This window comes from Anabas testudineus, chromosome 13, assembly GCF_900324465.2.
Source record: "Anabas testudineus chromosome 13, fAnaTes1.2, whole genome shotgun sequence".
In the NCBI taxonomy this organism is placed as follows: Eukaryota; Metazoa; Chordata; class Actinopteri; order Anabantiformes; family Anabantidae; genus Anabas; species Anabas testudineus.
Genome location: NC_046622.1, coordinates 23,109,076 through 23,119,775, shown reverse-complemented (window position 1 = coordinate 23,119,775; position 10,700 = coordinate 23,109,076). Strand labels below are relative to the sequence as shown.

At 39.0% G+C, this 10,700-nt stretch overlaps 1 long non-coding RNA gene across 1 annotated transcript; it reads right to left on the bottom strand.

The window, feature by feature from the left end:
- Positions 1–3,027: 3,027 nt before the first annotated feature.
- Positions 3,028–7,759, bottom strand: LOC113149189. The gene is made up of 5 exons (XR_003297562.1): positions 7,469–7,759; positions 6,844–6,947; positions 6,471–6,565; positions 5,622–5,653; positions 3,028–3,416 (listed from the first exon to the last, which is right to left on the bottom strand). It is a non-coding gene; the product is annotated as an uncharacterized LOC113149189 (long non-coding RNA).
- Between the last annotated feature and the right edge of the window lie 2,941 nt (positions 7,760–10,700).

Below are 10,700 nucleotides of genomic sequence, written 5' to 3'. Positions count from 1 at the left end.
AACGTTTGTCAGGAGTTTGTTTCTGCAGAAACACAGCCTGAATATGTCTCCATTTTTGTGAGTGAATACTGTTGAATTAACAGGCTGATTAGGCATTCTTTCTACAGGACCATGGTATGTTTCTGTGTATTTACTTACTTGTTCTTACCTTTAATAGTTTCAGGAAACCCAGACGCAGCTGTCCCATTTATGAAGCTGACTTTTAAACAGGCTGAGTCACAATGGTGACTTATGATACAAAGCTAATCTGCTTCTAATTAGGTTAACCTCACTTATTCAGAGCTAAACCTGTCAAAAGCCCACTGAAAAGACAGAGTCATCATTCATACAGGCTCCCGATGGGGATGAAGAGAAAGATATGTTCTTATTACATCAGACTGCTTTGCTGTTTCAGGATTTGAAATAAAAGTAAAATTGCAGAATCTCAATATGGAATCAGGTGTTAGCCGGTAAGTGAGAAAACTGACAGGAGAACTGAAGAGATGCAGGACAGGAAGGAAGGGGCAGGTGTGCAGGTGATCAAGGAGAACCAGGAAGTAAAACAAGGGCACCTGGTGGCAGAAGTGAGGTACTTACAGAGAAAAGGTCTGGACTTAACAGCAGAGACAAAGCAGGAATAGTGACAGATGCTGAACAGCTGAAAAATCAGAACACACACACACACACACATTTACAGAGCTCCATCTCACTGTATAGTTACCATCAAATCCTTTAACTCATCAGATTGAGGATCTTTCAACAAGTCTATGTATGTATGTACTGACTTTAAATGTATACCCTCTGCTGTCATTTATTATTACCAAATTACAGTTATCTGTGAATTCCTCAATTACGTGGCCATTGAAGTCCTTTTCCTAACTACTCTGTTGTAGGTACGGAGCATTAAAATAATTTAACCATATAACAGAGGGTCTAACTTGTTAATTATTTCTTTGGTAGAATTAAAGGCTTCCACAGGTTGTTGAAAATGAACTAAAGTCATGTTCCCCTACATATGTCAGCAATCAAGCATTCAAAAGACAGCTCACAATCACACATTTTATTTTATTTAATAGTTTCTGTAGTAATAAATGTACTGCACCCGCCACTTAGCCTGTCTGATCTTTACAGTGGTATTTTACTGAGTCTGAATCACACAGTGGTAAAGCTCATGGCAAACCAGCGCAACCATTATCATTATCCAGTGACTCAGCAAGACTTCAGCCTGTCAACTTCTGAAATCAACCGTCTGCTAATGAACCACAGTTGATTTGTATATTGATCATCCATCCACCTGGAAATCAGTATCTCCACAGTCCCCCTGCATTGTGCTATGTGAATAAAACTTATGTACCTTGACTTTTTGTCCGTAAGGCAGACGCTGTACTTCAACAGAGGCAATCAGGCAAATACCAATACAAATAAATGGCTATGAATAAACTGAGGCTGTGTAGTCAGTTGCACCACATCACTAACAGATTACTAACAGAGGAAGGTACAAAAGCACTTGTTTTCTAGTAAAATGAACACACTGACAAATGATTGTTTATAGAGAACGCTCATTTATTTTTCTGTCTTTCGTTACAGGTGTGTGTGTTCTTATTCAGTACATTTTCATATGTAAATGCGCGTTTCTTTTTTTACCCATGCAGAGCTGCGCCCATTGACTTTCCGAGGAGCCTTGAATGCAGCATGGGGCACTCAACCGCACGAGCGCTACTCTACCATGAATGATTTCCTGTTACGTTACCCTTAGCGACCGTAGCTAACGGTAGTTCGTTAACTGTCAGGGTCTCGTCTGTTAGCTAAATTCATATATAACTCTTCGATACGGACCTTGTATGTCTTGTAAGTAGAGGTTAGCCAGTTAGTTAACAAATTCCGAAGCAGATAATTGAAAGGCCAGCTGCGCTGCAACATTACAATCAGATTTCCTGAGTGTGTGCTAGCTTTAAACCTTAGCGTTGTGTTAGCTAGGCTACTCATCCTTTGAGGAATAAGACGCCGCGCGTCAGTAACTATGGCAACAGGCTCTGGCTGTCTCTTCGCGTCAGATAAAACAGACATGCTGTTTCACACAGCACATATCTAATGCTAGTTAACAGATCGAAATCATAGCAGCCTAGGAATTTTTATAACTTTACGCAAGCCTTATATTTACTAATGCCAGCGCTTCTATCATCAACTAGTTATAAGTGTAAGTTGACTACAATCACTGCCGAAGCATTACCCATATTGTGAATGGTCACGGATGGACCATTGTTAGTGAACATACTCTGATATTTGATGACAATATTTCTAGGGATGTGACTCTAGACCTATTTTTAAGCATTTTAGTTACTATCTTTACATTTCCAGCATATTTAAATATGGTCATGAAATCCTGCTAAGATTAATTTTTTAAATGTTACACTTGTTTTTACCTGGATACTTTGAACTGTAAAATAACCAAATCATGACATCCATCAGCCACTTTTACACTACTTGATGGTTTAATGTTGTGGTTGACTGGTGTGTGAGGTTGTAGTCATAGTTCTATAAATACATCTGTGTCTTATATGTGCTTATTTTATTTTCTGTTGCAAGTAGCACTTTGACACCATCAGGTTACAGTCCAATAAATGGAGTTAGTGAGCTAATATAACAAACAGCAGGATCCCAGGAGTTTATCATACATTAAGAAAAGTTCTAAATATTAAACAGTATTCATTCTTTTCACTTTTCTTCAATTCTCTCTTTACTGGGTTTTTAAGATGAATGTCACAAGGTAATATTTCTAGCTACACTTGATTAAAATGTCAGCTCTGCTCTCTATTTACCTGTTGCCATGGTGAATGCTAATATTGGAGCTTCATTTATGAAGAACTTTTATAGTCATCACCCACACACTTAACTCAGTCTTTGATTGAACTGACACTGATCATTTGTTCTTTCTATATGAACCAAAAAATAAAATGATAAAACTTCAGGCTTAATCAACTCATCGTCATCCTATTCATGCTAAAACTAAAACTATATAAAACCATATAGAACAAACAAGTACAAGCATACATTTGGAACAAGTTTATTCAAGTTTAATTCAGTTGCATGTTTGCAGTAACATTACAACACGATGAAAGAAGCAACGCTACTGGCAGAAACTCTGAAACCAGCATTAAGTAAGAGGGCAGGGAACATCAACAAAGGGCCTGGGTCTGTACAGACAACATCCCATCAGGTAAGAATAGCTGCTGGCAGCCTCCTGTTTCTCCTGACTCAAAGCACTCACAACAAAATAATTTCAATATTTAGGTTCTATAGGGTGGCACAGTTGTGTAGTGGTTAGCATTGTTACCTCACAGCAAGGACCCAGGTTTGAAATCATGGTCCGGCCAGGTGCCTTTCTGTGAGCTGTTTGGATGTTCCTCCTGTGTATGCGTGGGTTCTTGCTGGGTACTCTGTCCAACAACATGCATGTTAGGGTTAATTGGTGACTCTAAATTGTCCATAGATGTGAATGTTTGTCTGTCTCTGTATGTCAGTCCTGTGATAGACTGGTGGCCTGTCTAGGGTGTATCCTTCCACTTGCCCAATGACAGCTGGGATAGACTTCAGCACTCTGTGACCCTTAAGAGGACAAGCGGTTAGGAAAATGGATGCATGATGGTTCTTTAAACAAAATTTGAAGTCTCCTTGTATTCTAAATTTTGCCTCTTGTTGCAAGGAGACATCAATCGCTGCAGTTTATAGTAAGTGATGTCCTCTAAATACTGTAGACACAGAAAGAAGTCTTACCTGCTCAGTGTGTTTAAAAGTCCAATTCTAGAGCGGAATAAACTAGTAAACAGTAAACGGTTAAAGAATCACTCATGCTGGAAATTGAATAGTATTTTAATACTTTTCTGCTACTCAGATTTGAGGTAGTAGAGTTGTTTTTTGCATATTTATTGCTATCTTTCCAACACAATAGATGGAGAGTTCACTTGTTAACCGAGACAAATCTCCACCAAAGAAGAAGAAAACTCCCTCTAAACCATCCATGCTGGAGTCAGGAGATTTATTTGAGGCTACAACTACAGGTACACAATGTCACACTGTCAGCATCACTAGGTTTTTACTGCAGTTTAGAACACATGAAGTAACAATGTGTTTCTATGCTGCTAGCAACAAGAGGTCTTATGAAGTTAAACTGAGGTGACCCATGATCTAGATTACTGCGTTAGTGGTGCTTCACTGCACTCATTGAAGTACTCTAGAAGTCTAGAAGTCAGTGTCTAGACTTATAATTATTAGCTACATATATCCATTTTTCTTTTGTTCATATTTTACACTGTTAAGTGACACTTGCAGTATTTGTTACAGGTGCAAACAGGGAGGTCAGCATGCTGTTTATAAAATTTGCTGAAGTGTTAAGGTAGGTTTATACTTCCACAGCTATGTTTGGGTTCGTTACAAACTTGAGGATTTCTTGCAAACTAGTGAACACAGCCTGCCTCACCTGTGCTTTCAGATTAATGCTAACCAAGTGTGCAAAATGTGCAAGTAACAAAGTTGTGAGAATGTGACAATGCACCAGTGTTAGTTGAACTCTGCTGCTACAAAATGATTTCCCTCATGCTCATCACTGAACCCACCCACCAGGCTGAGCTTTATAATGATAAGTTTTCAGCATTCATTGTGCCTGTTTTGACACAGCTGACCACCTGTTATATTTCTTGCTTATGTACTTGCTTGCTTTTACTCTTGAATGTTTGTATTTCTGGTTTGTTGCAGTGAGAAAGCTGCAGCTGACAGCTCCCAGATGAAGGAGCTGGAGGGAATACTAAAAGAAGCCCGAAACCTTGAGTGCTACTTAAAGGAGAAGAAAAAACACCTGAGGCAAACTTTGGCTCTAATTTCTGATAAACTGCAGGGTTAACTGTGGATGGCTAACTACATGATGTTTACAGAAGAACAGTCTCCTTTTGTAAATAGCTCTGCTTGTGCATGATTTTTGACTATAAAACAAACTTGCTGTTATGAGTTTATCCAGAGTTTTAGTTGAAACAAATTTGATTCTTCTTCACATCTCACTTTTCGTGATGAAGTGTGACCCACTAAATGCCATAATTTTTTTGCAAAGAACACCAAGCCATTCAATGTCCATGTATGTATCGCTACTTATAAAGAATTAAAGTGTCTCATCAAGTTAAGATTCTTTTCATGTTGTCATTGGTAGCTATAATGAAATCATTTAGGGAAAGTCCCTCTTCTATAACACTAGACCAGAAAAACAGACACAAAGGGGGAAACAGGAACCATGACAGAAAAGAAACTGCACAGATCCTGATCCATAAATATATATATAAAAAACACATTGTGAGAAAGCTGTGGCACTTCAGTTTCTCTACTTTTTAATCACCTTGTTTTGTAATAAAGTGGGAATCATAATGAAGGCAAGCGTGTGGCCAGAAGAGGGAGCAAGAGTATATAGCAAGAGCATATCCCTCAAACACTGACATTAAAAAGGATTTGGGAATATTTTTAACAGCTAACTCCGAATATCAAGTAGTGTGTTATTAGTGTTTTAATATGTCAGTGAGCTAAAAACATTTTCCATTATAATACTGTGCAAAATATTCCAGTTAACATTTTTACAGTATTAGTAGTAGGTTTCACTTTACCTGCAATGTATGGCATGATCCTCACCTTTATTCTGTAACGAATATTACAACAGACTGATTTGTGAATTGCTATAGGCAGTTTATGATCCATTTATTAACTCATCATTCACATACACACATATGGGTTTCTGGATTTTGTAAAATAGGATGTCATTAAAATAGAACCTTAAGACCTGAGCCCTAATACTTTCATTGTGGAAACTTTTTTTTATCTTTTTGTTGCAGTGATATTGTCACTAGCAGGAAGCTTGTTAGGTCACAGATGCTCCCCAGGGTGAGTGGTTCGATTCCCGGTTCCTCCTGGCTACCTGCTGAGGTGTCCTTGGACAAGACACTGAAACACTGTAGTAGTGCCGATATGTTCTGTCTGGCAGCTGTCCAACCACAATTTCCCCAAGGGGATCAATAAAGTATTCATTATTATTATTATCCATCACGGGTTTTCTCCTGAATGTTTCCTTTAAGTAAACTATACAGGCTCAGATACTCCTGTTCAGTTCCCCGAATGTCTTGGCAACTAAAACCAGGCTCTTATCCTCTAACCAGGAAACGCACTGGCAAAATACTGCAAAGACTTTTAAGGTTGGCAGAGCTCCAGTAATCAGCAGCGGGTGTTGATATTTTGATACCGCATAGTGCCCCACAAAGTCCCACAATATTCTCCCACTGCACTGCTGATGTTTTGCACTGGGGTTGTGGAATTACATTGAGCCAACACTGAGCTGGGAGGACCTTGGGAGACTTGGATCACCCAACAAAATCCCAAGTAGTGTTATTGTATCTTTAAAGCAAAAACTGGCACCATGACTGTGAATCACCTTTGTCTAAAATCTTTTAGTGATTACTGACCTTTTTTGAAAAGAAACACAAAGACAGGATGATACCATCTTGCTCTTCGAAGGCATCTGCAGTTCAGAGAGTTGATGCCTGGGCAGTTCCCTTATCTGCAAGAAACCGGTTATTCATGGGTATCACAGTTCGAACATGTGCTACAGTTCAAAAAATGTCCTTCTCTCTCTTTTATTTGCTGCTACATTGCAACATAAAAAAACAAGACTAAATTTATATGTAGGCTGATTGTGAAGAAGAACATGTGAAGGGATCACCTTCATAAATTAGAAGTCAGTTTTTGAGTGAGAGTCCTTGTCTTTGCTACTGTACTACTACGAGTTCATCAGATACTGTGTGAACAAACTAATGGATGTCTGTGAAACATTTTCACCTTTTCTGGCTTAGTAATCCCCCACGCCCTATGTTGTTCCATCAAGCTGAGCAGTGTAAGGGTGTGGTGGCTCCATTAACCAGTGTGAATTCACTCCAGTTCACCTAATAGTAGCAAATACATGAGGGTAAAGAAGAATAAATACATTTAATATGCTGTTAGCTTTTTGCTTGTCTCTAGTGTCTAAGGATGCACCTTTTGCATGGCATTAGTTTCCATACTGCCATAATAATCACCTTTGTAGGTCACAAAACTCACATTACATGTAACTTTTAGATTGTTTATGAGCACAGCAAAACAACAGAAACAGCTCACTCGTCCCCCATATTCTGCATTTCACTTGCTTCACATGCAATACACAATCTTGGGAAGGTCCCCTACATGTTTACATTTACTGCGTTAAAAGATTCAAATCACTTTTCTCTTCACTTTTTCTCCAGTGGTTAAATCTAATAGGAGTGTGAGGAACAGGAGAAAGGAGTAGTGGATGCAAAAGACAAGTTTATTCGTACAGCCACAAAACACCATCCATACGTTCACAATAAGTACAGGATCTGACACCCACCCTCCTTAAATAATAGGTCTGAATAAAAAAAAGTCACCCAGAAAAACGCTTTGCACTTACGCCTGGCTTTGGATGTCGAGGTCCCCAAGCTTGTTACTCAAGAACATCCAGTTTGTACATTCAGAGTTTTAGTCTATTCGCCTGGTCGTGACTTTGCCTAGAAACTATTAGATAAAAGGCAAGCAGACACTAGTATCATGTTTGTGTAAGCCTCTACAAAACAGTTCTTGGCATTGACAAGTTAACACAAGTGGTAACTTGTAACAGACATAATCACTTGATCGTACTGATAAATGGCATCCTCATGCTCATTCCCTCAAGGCGATTCAGTTTCAGCCTGAGATTCCAGAAGGTGCAGCCATGTACCTTTTGATCAATAACTCCTCTCCTCTTCTCCAAATATTCAACATTTTACACCTTCTGTTACTTTTTAGGAATGAAGGAGCACAATGTAGCTTTCTCATGGCCCTCGGGCCAGCTCCTGGGTCTGGCAGCTTCCTCGTGTGAAGAAAATCTCGACAGATTTACTTGACAGTTTAGTGATAAAGCAGCAGACCTGAGGGTCCCTATAATCACCCACATTAAAATGTACCTGTCTGGTTGCTCACTGATCATGTGTAGCCATGAGGGATTCGTATGTATTCAGATACATATAGATCTTTGCAAAATATTTCAAAACCTAAGTTGCATATCTGAAATTATAAGTATAATCTGGTCAGTCAAACTTAGGGCTCATGTCTTATTTGTTAAGAAAGAACATAGGAATGGAATTTATGATGTATATATTGTCATGTAGATTAAAACAAATGTGGACAGATTTATTGTTACTATTAACTTCAAACTGACAAATCTAATAAAAGAAAATCAACTAATACCAGAAATGTTTTAAATAATACAACAAATGATAAATGCCTGCACATGAATTATGTTACTGCCAGAGGAGCGTATTACATTGACTGCTAATTACAGGTTTCTCCTGTAATTAGCATGGTTAATCTTGTAATCAGTCATTTATCTTATTTAAACAGAGAAAAGTCGTCCCTCTGCTGTTTGGGATCACTGTGTTCACCACACTGAACATGGAGCAGAGAAAGCAAAGGGAACAGTTGTTTGAGGAGAAAGAAACGATAGAGTACCATGTTAAAGCCTTTAAGACTCAGTAACTACTATGAAACATGGAGGTGGCTAACAGTAGTTCTGTATTGGAGCTGCTTTGCGGTGTGCTGTGGGTGTCTTTAGAATATCTTAGTATATCTTTAGAATCTTTGATATTATAACATAATAGGTGCTTTTCTTGCCTAAACCCAATCATGAATGAGACTCTGGAGTCATGCCCTCCATCCACCCTAATGCTCTCCTCACGGCTGACTTTCCCTTGGTAAATGCAGCTTTTCCTTCATTCAGACAATGTGTAGAGTGATCATAATGATGTAATGATTACATTTCCTTCCAGAGGTCATCATGTTTGCAGTTTAGTTGTACAGTAATGTAATCCTGTGTTGCTCAGTCGCAGGTCACAGGTCCTTCATCAGGATCCTGACACAAACCTAAGGTGCACACGGTCCTTTGTGACTGGGCTCAGGTTCAGGGATTGTTACTTGGCTGAAGGAACTCAGTCCAGATTCACTGTAACAGGACAGTTTTCAGTGGGTAAGAGTGAGAAGCCTAAATGTTGTGTAGGTGAGGTGGCACTCCTTTTCTATAGAAATCAACCTCTCCGTACCTTTCATTGTAATGCTGCCACATAGAACCACTGCCTACCATAGCCTGTGGTACACCCACCTCTGTGTAGGTGTGCCTGTGATTTCTGACTCAACATGTTTGTGAACATAAATTCTTGAACTTGTGGTGACAGGTAATGTTATCCTACTGTTTGACTTGTTTCAGCCTTCTGAACCTGCATGATGATGATGATGATGATGATGATGATGATGATGATGATGATGATGATGATGATAACCAAGCTAAGAATAGAGGACACCACAAAACCAAACAAGGAGGAGGGAACGCAACGTAAACATTTAAAAGCCGCCAGACTTGGAGTTAGCTCTGCACTTTTCACAGACACACACAGACGAATCGTGTTGTGTGAAACTTGACTTTGAAGCTTTCGACAGGAAGTGTTTGTCTGTTTTCGTCTGTGAGTTCTGCTCTAGACGCTGACGAGAGGTGAGTAGTTAGCTAACATTCACTGAACCACTGCTAACATGTCACAGTAATGTGCTCATTGACTGACTTAACTCACTAAATAACTAACTCACTCACTGACTAACTCACTAACTAACTCACTAACTAACTCACTAACTAACCCACTAACTAACTCACTAACTAACCCACTAACTAACTCACTAACTAACCCACTAACTAACTCACTAACTAACTCACTAACTAACCCACTAACTAACTCACTAACTAACCCACTAACTAACTCACTAACTAACTCACTAACTAACTCACTAACTAACTCACTAAATAACTAACTCACTAACTAACTAACTCACTAACTAACCCACTAACTAACTCACTAACTAACTCACTAACTAACCCACTAACCCGCAGCTGTCTGATTCTAGTCATTCACTTTTGCAGTTGGCAGACATAAACCAAACAGTGACACGTGTGAAGTCGTAACTTCACCTCAAACGCTGTTACAATGAATTGAAACCAAATGAATTCCTGTGCTTCTACTAATCGATGCAGCTCTGGAGGAACTAACACCTCAGACATTTGTCTACTTTCCTATATGTCCTTTGTCTCTGCTTGATACACAAAACCTACAGGTTCTATATGAACGTGTTTTGGCAACAGATTGCTTCGAAAAAACAACAGTGTCCAAAAGAAAATGAGTTGGTAGTAGGTTTTAGATCCTTCCAGTCACTTTTCAGCATACTTCACAGATGATCTGGTGTGAACTGAATAGATGTTTTCTTCCTCTGCTCTTTGTTCTTTTCCATCACTTTGATAGAGGATGGTTAATCTCTGTCTTAGTGGTCCAAAAACTTAGTTGCAGAAACAAATTCTTCTCACCTTTTGTATCTCTGAGCCTCCAGATCATTGAACATGAAATCATTGTCTCAAGTGCCTGATGACCATGACCAAGATGTCCATAACCGTACATGTATTCTTCTTACCAGGTCTATCCAATGGCTACCTGTGGCAGCTTTAATGCTGAGTTCAGGGGTATATGCAACAATGCCTTCTACTTTGATGATACAGGTGAGTCAATAGGTTACTGGAAAGGTTTATAGTATAATATACATGATATTGTATTTATGATAATATAATCGCTATT